This window comes from Myotis davidii, unplaced genomic scaffold, assembly GCF_000327345.1.
Source record: "Myotis davidii unplaced genomic scaffold, ASM32734v1 scaffold374, whole genome shotgun sequence".
In the NCBI taxonomy this organism is placed as follows: domain Eukaryota; kingdom Metazoa; phylum Chordata; class Mammalia; order Chiroptera; family Vespertilionidae; genus Myotis; species Myotis davidii.
In genome coordinates, this window is record NW_006287082.1 from 297,567 (window position 1) to 309,496 (window position 11,930).

An 11,930-nucleotide genomic window follows, 5' to 3' on the forward strand; every position below is an offset into this window, starting at 1 on the left:
CAGAGCCACTGTGTACTCATAATTTCTAAATTCCCTGGCCAAATGGTTCTGCAGTGTGGGATGTTTACACATCTTAGTCTGCTCTAGCTTTCATAACAAAAAAGTGCCACAACAGAAATTTATTTTCTCTTAGTTTTGAAGGCTAGCAGTGTAGATTCAGGTTCGAATCAATTTGGTTCCTGGTGAGGGCTCTCTTCCTGGCTTGTAGATTACCATCTTTGCCCTATGTCCTGCATGGCTCTTCCTCATGTATGTGTGCATGTTTGTGTTGTGGATGAGGGGAGGGATTGCAAGGTAGAGCTATTCTTAAAAGGACACTAAATTACCACCTTTGCCCTATGTCCTGCATGGCTCTTCCTCAATGTATGTGTGCATGTTTGTGTTGTGGACGAGGGGAGGAATTGCAAGGTAGAGCTATTCTTAAAAGGACACTAATCCTATTGTATCAGGGCCCCACCCATATGACTTTTATTTTTCTTAACATGAATTAGTTTCTCACTTCAAGTATAGCCACACTAGGGGTTAGAAAGTAGGGGGCATAGAAAGTCTAAGCAATCTTATCAAGAACATACAGCTAATGACAAGATAAATGATTTACCTAATACTCTTCTTTATATACACTCACGTTTTTTATGCATGTATGTGTATTTTGAAGACAAATTCTCTATCACTACCTTAATTGGATAAACAATATATTGTTATAAATAAAAGGCAGCCATAAAAATGAATACTGTGAAAACAAGTCATGTTAATAAATTTTGGAAGAGATGCTTACCTTTAAGAACTTTAGATGGGAGATCTCTTCTCTCTATTAATAGGGAGAATAGTAAGTGTTAGAGAAGTGTTAAAAAGGCAGAGCTATTGGTATCCACTGATACTTTCTTCTAGAATAATCAGGAACTAAAAGAACTGAAAAGTAAGTAACTATCTCAACAAGTAAATCAGTAATATTTAATGCCATGTTTGGATACTTTCTGTACTTGCTTTGGTGCTGTGGCATCCTGACAAGTTTTTTCCTGATTTGATACTAATCCCACTTCATAGCATTGAACTGTGCTGGCATGTAAGCATTTATGCCATTTACATTGCTTGCTGTCACTGAACCATGTCAGTTTTCTTTAGAAAATGTTTTAGTTTTTGTCTCCATTTTAATTATAGACCATCCCCTTAGAATTCAGGCAAAATTCCTTGTGTTGCAGGTCTTGGGGCAAAGTGAGTTAAGATCCTGGTGAGAGTGACGATAATATTACTAATGACTGAATCTGATAGTTAAGCCTCTACTAGATGCCAAAGAAGTGCTAAGGTATTCATAAACATTCTTGTTTAATCATCACAGGAAATTCAAGAGTTCAATATTATTCCCATTTTCTAATGAGAGCAAAACTGATTCTCAGAGCATGAAGTGACCTGTTTAAGGTCACACCTTCCTTCTGGTCCAGTAGTCCCCCCTTATCCAAGATTTTGATTTCTGTGGTTTCAGCTACCTTCAGTCATCTGCAATCTGAACAGATTAAATTTCCCCAGCCTTCGCCATCACCTGCTCCTGACATCCAACAGTTGACATCATCATGGCTTGATCAGGATCAGGGTGACCCTATCTCTGATTTTTCATGAGAATGTCCATAGTAGCCGAATGCCATGTCACCGTATGTCTTGCACCCCACTTCATCTCATTATGTAGGCATTGCATCATCTCACATCAGCACAAGAAGGGTAAGTTCAGTACAATATGATATTTTGAGAGAGAGATCACATTAACCTAACTTTTATTATAGCACATTGCAGTAATTGTTCTATTTTATTATTAGTTATTATGGGTCTCCCACTGTGCCTACTTTATAAATTAAACTTTAGTATAGGTAGATATCTATAGGAAGGAACATAGTATATATAGGGTTTCATACTATCTATGATTTCAGGCATCTACTGGGGGTCTTGGAACGCACCCCGCTCAGATTAGGGAGAATGCTAATACTTTGATTTTGACCCAAACCTGAATTCCAAAGTGAATTCAAGCTAAGAATTTATATTCTACATAAGAGACTAGAATTACTTCTTCGCAGATGAAAATTCTTCCATAGATATTTTAACAGTCTCAAGTTCCTAAGGCTAGACTTAGATGTCTCTGAAAGTTTCATTTTTCTCTCAGACTTTCTGTTGGTGAATGACTTAGCTATTTTCTACCTCAGTTCTTTACACCTTTCTCCATTTTGTCAATCTTACTTCACAAATGCATTCAAGTCGAGAGGCTTGGCGTCTTTATTATCCAGACTGACTGCCAACTGATTTCAAAAAAGTGTCCTGTTTCATATGGAACGGATTTCCTTTGCATAATGAAAGCCCACCAGAAGCATGGTTGGCCTATTTGCAGTTTGCACACACAAAAGACTCATTCTGGTTTATTTTTACTTTTCAGCATTTCCTCCAACTTCTTGTTCCTGTGGCTGTTAGGACGCTCCATTAAATGCTAGATTAGGCCTGCTGTTCCGAAGTTGCCAGGTCTAAGGCAGCTGTATTCAACTTCCTGCACAGACTCACCCAAGTGCATCTGCTTCCTCCCACTGTCGGACTTCAGCCTGTTTTACTCCACCTTTCTCTCTCTCCTTGTAATACCTATTCTTCCCTCTCCTTTGTGATATTCCCCTTCCAATACAGGATCTCTCTTGCTTAAGTGTGGCCCAGGAAACAGCATCTGCCCAGGGAGCCTTTCTCTTTGGTGGGGTAAATCACTTGTATTTTGTGCATCAACTGCATTGCTGAAAATTTGTCGTTTTCTTTGAAGCCTTCGAAATTCCTGTCCCTCTCCACCCATTCATTTTTGACAGGAAGCTTTTGATCTTGAGGCGTTCTAAATGTATCTTCTGAGTGTCGTGGGGATCTCTGGGAACACCACTACATAGAAAGCTCTTGTGTATAGAACATCCGTCAGGCACAGGACTCGGAAATATACCTTTTTCAAAGGAAACAGGGAAATGACAACTGCCCCAGCCCCAGCCCTCGTCAGGTAAATGGCTCTTTATACACCAAGTTGTGATAAAAGCAAACAAAAAGTCACAGTGCTGTTGATATATGAGCCTATCTGCGACAGCTTGCCCTGGCTTTTTTTGACTGGCGGGTTCTTTGTACAGTTTTAATAGCATTTCAACACTTGTCTGTTCTTTAAACAACATCATCTTTCTAGCTGGAATATAAATGCGTGCTGAACATTTCCACAGATTTTACACAGTCAGGCCCTGGGTCTAGTATTTCCTGATAATAGAAAGTTGGTTGGCAAATAGGAAGTTATCTGAGTTGTTCAAGTAGCTCTCCTGTTGGAGATAAACCCTTATTCAGCAGCTTGTTTTTGATTTGTAAAAACAACCCAGATAAGCCTCTCTGGCTGAGGTTATCTCAGCTCTTTCAGAGGCTTGCAGACTAACCGTGTGCCCGGGCGCAGTCTGCAGCCGAGCCTTCTATAACAACGATTTTTTTGGCTTTGCAAAACGAGGCATGAAAATTTAGGCAAATATGCTTGGGAACCTCCAGATTAAAACAGGAAAAGATGACACAACTAGTTTGTTGAACTAGATAAGATACGAGCACGAAGCCTCAAGGGATCCTGTTTCAGAAGATTAATGGAGATTCTCAAAGGTAATGAGCCAAAAATGCAAGAGCTTCTTTGAGAGAGGAAGGAAAGAGTTTTATTTTGTTGCTTCCTCACACCAGCGCCTTTGCCTAGACGTGAGAAGCATTGCGCCTTCGGAATAATCCCACCGAAAGAAAAGGTGGATCTTGCATGCTGACACACTGTGCCCTCTTGCTTCCTGGAATGCTCATCTGTCTGTAACACCCACTTTGGCTTTTGATTACCCCTTCTGTGTCTTATTTTCACATTTTCTATGATTCTTATTGTTCAAAACACCAAGGAACGTTTATTGAGCAACTCTCATTCGGTTTAGGGTAGATATCGTCATTCTTGCACACTTGATTTCACTCAGTATTTAGGGAAAATTTGTGAAAAGCATTATCGCCATTGTTTTGGTCTTGGAAAGAAAACAGAGAGATTTAAGTAACTTAGGTGGAGGAGCCTGGACATGAAGCCCCGTTGGTCTGACTCCCACACTCTGCTTTCCTAATGATACTGTAAATTCTTTGGAAGCACACATGGATCCCAATTGAATTGAATTTATTGTTCTTGGAATGTTATTTCACTAAATCAGCTCAGGCCTGAGAGAGGTAAAGCAAATGACTAGGTCACCAGTATTTTTAAAAAATTCTTCACATCTCATTTGATCTTCAAAAGAATCCCCTGAGTAGGAACTATTATTACTAACATTTACAGATGAAAATACGGAGGCTTAGCGTGGTTCAGATGGACCATGTCCACACAGCTAATAAGTGCTCAGATAGAAATTCAAACTCGTATACATTTGATACTAGTTTCTAAAGTTTTATCCATTCTATTTACATGTATATTAGTGAAGCATTGAGCTTTTAACCACCCAATCAGATGGCCCCCTGGACATATGGACCTTCTGCCATGAACTGAATATTTGTGTGTTCACAAATATTCCTATGTTGAAGTCCTAACCCCTAGGTGATGGTAGTAGGACATGGGGCCTTTGGAGGGTGATTAGGTCATGAGGGTGGAGCCCTGAAGAGGCTCTAGAGACCCCTCCTCCCTTTACCATGTTAAGTTATAAAGTCCTCATGAAACATCAGATGTGTTAGTGCCTTGAGCTTGGACTTCCCAGCCTCCAAAACTTTGAGGAATAAATTTCTGCTGTTTACTAGCATAAGCCTATGGCATTTTATTATAGCAGACTGAAGGGATCGCGATATCGTCTTGCTGAAAACACCTCCTTCCTCACACTGTGTGATTTTCTATGACCAGGTTATCCTCATACATCCCTCACCACTTTCTAAAAAATAATTTTCATTATAACAGATCTCCTGTGTATAAAAAACACAGGGAATACCATTACAGATATTCATGGTGCAAGCAGTATTTTGATTTCCTGTTTGCTTTGGATTTTTTAAATGAAATGAAATATTATAAACACTAGTTAAAATTCGCATTATTCTTTCCTACTTCATTCCCCTCTCTTTCCTGAGGCAACAGTTATCTTGAAGCTGTTGCTTCAGTTCCATATAGTTCTCATTCACCTTTACATACTTCTATTATATGGGTATTAATATATATGTGTATATATAATATTAGCTTATTTGCTTATTTATAAAAGTATCATTTGGGATGCTTTGTTATGAAACTCCAAAATTTTACTTTTGTGATTATCCATGTTGACACATACCTCAATAATTTGTTTTTTATAGTGCTAAACTATATAGTACTACAATTTAACTGTTTTTATTAAAGGTAATTTTCCAAATATTTGCAAAATTTTTAATCAGTTTTACTTGTTGAATAGGAATGCTGTTGACTTTTAAAATTTTTGGCATTATATTCAGAAACCCTTCAAAAAACTCTTATTAGATCTAAAATATTCTCTCTAGATTTTTCCATGAGGATAATTATATTGTCTGCACATAGTGAGTTTTTTATATATTCTAATCATTATACCTTTTTTCTTGCATTGCCCTTTAGATAGGGCAAATGTTAAATAATAGCAGCAATAGGGTCATTTAAAAATTATACTTTACTTTAAAAGGTATACTTCTAAAGTTTCATCATTTGACTGATGTTTGCTGTAGGTTTTTGGTAGAATACTTAATTAGGTTAGAAAATGTTCCCTTTCATTCTTTTTTTGCTAGGCTTCTTTTTTTTTTTAAATTTGAGATTGTTGCATTTTATCAAATATACTTTCAAAATCTATTGAGCTTTGTTTTTCTTCAGTTTTTATTATCAATTCCTTTTGGAGGCCTCACAATGTAAGGGGACCCAAAGTCCTTAGCATAGCCTTCCATCTCCAACAGTGATTCATAACCCACTCTGTGTGCATGAGTGGAGAATTAAGAAATCACAGATGTTCAAACTCCATCTCAAGAGTCTGAATCAATTGTTCTAGGTGGGGTTTTGGCTTTGCCTGCTTTTAAAAACTCCTTTAGGTATTTTTACCCAGTGTTGGAAGTAGTATCATAAAAGTACTTTAAAAATGATTATGGTAGGAGAGTGATAGAGAGATCAAAGGATGTTTTACCAGAATAGGATATATTTTTTCTTTAAAAAGTATATTATTTACTCTTATAAGGTCTCTCTCTCTCTTTCCAGTGACAATTTTTCCCCCCGTGACTATATACATTTAAAAAATGTTATTAAATTTATTGGGGTGACATTGGTTAATAAAATTATATAACTTTCAAGTACAATTTTTTTTATATACTTTATTGATTTTTTACAGAGAGGAAGGGAGAGAGATAGAGAGTTAGAAACATCGATGAGAGAGAAACATCGATCAGCTGCCTCCTGCACGCCCCCCACTGGGGATGTGCCCGCAACCCAGGCACATGCCCTTGACCGGAATCGAACCTGGGACCTTTCAGTCCACAGGCTGATGCTCTATCCACTGAGCCAAACCGGTTTCGGCTCAAGTACAATTTTATAACACATCACCACCCAAAGTCAAGTTCCCTTCCATCACCATTTATCCCCCCTTTACCCTCTTCTACCTGTCCCTACCACCCTTTTTCTCTGATAATAACCATACTCTTGTTTATGCCTATGAGTTTGTTTGTTTTTATTTTTTGCTTAATTCCTTGACTGGATCTTATAGGATGTAGGATGGAACTTTTCAAATGAACAAACTATGTCTCGCTAGGTGCTTTTAGATTGCCAATTGCCTTAACATGGAAACATAACCGTTTTGATTTAATTCTATGCATTTGCTGTAGATAAAATATTTTCTTTCATTTTCTAAGGGAGTTTAAATATTCCTTTTCCTTCCCCGAGGCAAATGTAAGTAATTTTTTTCAAGAGCCAGACTCCAAGAGAAAAGGATCTTCAAAGTCTATGGAGATAAAACAAGCAAGGGGGGCTTGGGAGGAGTATAAGACTTAACAGAAGATTGCTAAACCAAAAACTACCTCTGTGGACCACAGTAATGGGGAGGAAAACGGGATCTCCCCTCTGCCAAGATGAAGATTAAAGGGTACTTTGTAAGTATGGTCTACAGCAAGGGTGGGGAACGTCTGGCCCGAGGGCCATCTAAGACCCTCAAAATCAGTTGGTCTGTCTCTGCCAAGGCATTAGGGGTGAGTTAATGAAATGTTTGACTAAATATAGCAGGCTAATTTTTTATGTTGGTAATTTTGTATGGCCCTCGAATGATGTTATAAATATCCAAATGGCCCTTGGCAGAAAAAGGTTCCCCACCCCTGGTCTATAGCTTTTTTGAAATCATAGACCCCTAACTCTGAACTACTGGGTCAGCACTTGCAGTTTAACGAGATTCCCGGGGAACATATGAACACTACAGTTTGAGAAACACTAGTCAACTGAAGCAACATTTCTCAACCTTGGATGCATAACATTATCATGGGGTGAAGAAGGGGGACATTAAAAAATGAAATGCTTGGGTCTTCTCTAGAGATTCTGACTCAATTGGCCTGGGAAGGAGTAGACTAGGATCACTTGGCGAGGAATTGGCTCCAATTGATGGAAAGGAAAATGGGAGTTAGTATATCCTTAGTGACCTTAGTTGGATTGGGACTATTCAAGACATTAGTGAATAAATTGAAGGGAACTCCAGGGATTTTCTTGCTTTTTCACTGTTGAGATTCCTGCACAAAAGGTACTCCTCCCTTTTGGTTTTTTTTTGTATGAAAACTACACATTTAGAATAAATGAAAGGAAGGAGTCAAGAAACAGGAAACTTTTCTCTGCAATGACTCAGACTGAGAATATGAATACAGTAATTAGAAAATGTAAATAAATTAATGGAGAACACAGAGTGACACTGTTAGACTGAATATGTTAGGTTGAATGAAACCTGGATGGAAATCCTTTTCTGCTTCCATACGTTACCTATTTAAATATTTATTGAGCACCAACTATATGCCAGTTGTTCTATATACTGAGTAGTTAATAAAAACAAAACACAATTCTTGTCCTCTTAAAACTTTAAAAAAAAACAACTTTAAAAGAGTAGCTTGTGTTCAGTTGCTTAATCCTTACTCTTAATGGTGTAACAATAAGAACACACACCAATGAGGGAATTTTAACTGGGGCTTTTGTGCTATAGGTGAAGCAGTGTCCCTCCACACAGATACTTGTTCCAGATTATTAATCTGAAGTTGTAGTCAGAGCCACAAAGAAGGCATCAGGTGTTTCTTATTTCTCATGTGGATAGTACATCTACACGGCTATCTGTCCTGCATAAACTGCCCCCACAAGAGTGTTTTGAGTCTATTTAATTAGACATCCTTATTTTTTCTCTGCCCTAAATGATCCTAGAATGTTACCAAAAAAAAACCAGAGGGGTCCTTGAAAACAGTTATCCTTTGTCCCAAATCCGAGGTTCAGTAAAAATAAAATCAAACGTCTGTGTATTTGATTGTATTTTGCTCATTGCACTTTGTTAACTCTTACAATTTTAGTGGCAATTTAGTCAAGAATTTAAATTTCCTAAATATTTTAAAACACATTCGTTATATATGGAAAATATCAGTATCTATAAGTCTTTGAAAGAAAGTTATATATATGTACTTGCAATTCTAAATAGGGATTAAATAGTTTCAGTTATGTTGTGTAGCCTTTTTGTCATGTTCAGAACCTAAATCTTATATAATTGTATTTTTTTTTCAAGTTAAATCATTTAAAAAATATCTGCTTCTCAGGTTTTAGTTCTTCACTTCTCTTAGTCATGTGTTCTAAAATGGAAAAATTTACTATATTTAGCTCCTGGCTCATTTATTAAAATGCACATCTTTACTACTTTTATCTCTTTTATATTATTTTTTAAGCCCAACATGCATTTAAAATATATTTTCTTTACATTTTATTAAAGAAAATCAATTCTGCCTGCCCACCATGGCTCAGTGGTTGAGCGTCCACCTATGAACCGGAAGGTCACAGTTTGATTCCTGGCCAGGATTGCCAAATCTATGATTCTCTCTCATTGATGTTTCTATCTTTCTCTCCCTCTCTCTTCCTCTCTGAAATCAATAAAAATATATTTTAAAAAAAGATAGTTTAAGGGGGGAAAAAGGATGTCAGTTCTTCTATAGTTTCTTTTGTACTTGACAAATAGAACTATCTTTTATTCAGTAGAATATCACAACATAGTTTTGTGTGTTAGCATGAGAGAAATAACCTTTCTCACTCATTTTTTTGGATTATTTTGCATATCTCTTCACAATCAATATAAGATTAGTACTGAATCATATTCTCTGCACACTTAAATCCTCTAATTTTTCTTTCCTACCTCATTTCAAATGCTTTTGAGCCAGCTACCCAGAATTTCTGTTTGTTTCTTTCTCATGCATTCCATGAAAATGCTATGCTTCTTTTGCAGACATCTTTCCCACTTAGAATGACATTGTTAGCCTCTTGATCCTGCTTCATCGTCATTGAAAACATTACTTCCTTCATTTTTTCCTTGCTTGCTTTTTCTGTGACAAATTCTGTTTGCCTCTATAACTATACTTGCCACCCATCCTGACTCAAGCTTACTCCCATTATAGTACCAAGAAGATATAATTGATTATATAATTTTGCTTCTGTTATTCACTCTATTGATGAATTAACATTCTCCTATTTTATGAAATTTCTAGCTTTTGGGGCTAGGCACTGTGATTCACATAGTTTTTTTATGTTCCAATTCTGAGTATATGGTGCCATTCAAGAATACATTGACTGGATACTTTTATAGAAAAAAAAATAAAATTAAAAGAAAAAAATGTATTTATTCTTATATTTAAAAAATTGAATAAGCCTGCACATTTTGAGCGTAGTGATTTTGGAAAGCTAGGGTAGGCGTTTTGACTACCCTTTTCTAAGTTGTCCTAGGATTTTGTATAACTGTAAATAGTATCTGAACGAGGTATTGAAAATTCCTAATGTGTTTGTCATGAGTATCATTTTTAGTTAAGCAGCAGATAAAACCTCCCTGACAAATCTTTCATATGGTTTTCCTCCTCCTGTTAACAAGAAAAGGCTCATATTCTATGACTAAAATGTTTCTATATAGTTTACAAATTTAATACCCAGGTATTTAGAAAATCCACTCTTATCCTCAAATTACAGGGTCCTTAAGAAGCTATTTTCAAAGTTCTTATAAATAAACTTAAACTAAAAAACAAAACAAAACACAACTTAAACTCATGTTTCTCAATATATACAGGGTAAAGAGGAAGGGTAGAGAGGCCATATGGAAAGAGTAGGATGAATAGTGTCATATAAAACTTACCAGTCATATTTCTCTCTCTCTCTCTCTCTCTCTCTCTCTCTCTCTCTCTCGCTCTCTCTCTCTCTTTCTCTCTCTCTCTCTCTCTCTCTCTTTCTCTCTCTACCTGCTCTATAGAGTCTTTAGTTCTGTTTTCCCCTGAAATAATTTTAAGGAACCCAAAAGGGTATCTCATGTGTTTAAGGGTTCACCAATTTTTGTGTCTTCTAGCTTCTGCTATTTCCTCCTTCCAAGTTCCAGATGGTTATGGTGATGACTTCTAATATTGACAATATTTAAAACTAACTCCTGTATCACTGAACACAGTACCCTAGCTTCCAGGGCTCACAAAGGCAACACCTGCAATTTAGAATTGGCCAGATGCTACTACTGACCTTGGTTTCCTCTAAATCTGGGCCTAGAGTCCCAGTGGTCCAAGTTATCTCCCAAGAGAGGCACCCCTGATCACCTCAGTAAGAATGGCTATTCTTTTGTTTCCTGAATTGAAAACATGAAGTATTTATCTTGTTCATTGCACAATGCCAGACATAGTACAGTATTTGAATGAATGAATGAAGATCACTTAGGCATTTTATTAAGTATATCTATTATTAGGCTTTGTCCTCAGAGATTATGAATCATTGACTGGAGTTGAATCTAGGAGACTGATTTTTGCAAAGTGCTGTCATGATTCTGCAGGTGATCTATCTAGGGACCATGGGTTAAGCAACACTGCTTTAAGAGCAATAAATACAGGACTTAGCTAAATTCTACATATAAATTGGGTTCTTCCTTTGGAAAGAAAAAAAATTAACTCAAAGGAACTCCAGAAGGTAAATGATACATGAATTTTCTTAGTAATTTATTTACATCTATCTGTACCTAATTACATCATTTATTATAGGGATGCCAATTTTAAATCAAGAGCTATTTTCATTAGGAATGAATAACCTAGTGATGAGTGATCAGAGGCAAAGTTCTGGTCCTGGTCCATTTTTAAAAAATATATATTTTTATTGATTTCAGAGAGGAAGGGAGAGGGAGAGAGATAGAAACATCAATGATGAGAGAGAATCATTGATTGGCTGCTCACTGCACATCCTGCACTGGGAATCAAGCCCACAACCTGGGCATGTGCCCCCATTGGGAACTGAACCATGACCTCCTGGTTCATAGGTTGATGCTTAATCACTGAGTCATACCAGCTGGGCCACTTTTTTCTATTTATATGTTGGACTTCCAAATAGAACTTCCTTGGGAAGGAGGATCTGCTGTAAATAAATAAGTAAATAAATAAATAAATAAATAAATAAATGCAATGATTGATAGAATTCTGGGTGTGGGTTAGTTGTATTAGTTTCTCTGAGCTGCTCTGCTAAGTATGCTCCCCACTTTTGTTTGCTACCAGCGTGGCATTACAGAATCTTCCACTGGGCGCCTCCTCTGAGTTGACAGAGCTCCAGCAGCTTTCACAGGGAGCTGGGCCTCTGTAAACTGTGGATGTGAGGAAGCTGTGTGCTCTCAGATCTCCGTGTAGCCACTGAATTAATTTGGTTACTTCTGAAGAGAGGTGGTTCCATGAAATATTAACCAGACCTAGCTTCAGGGATA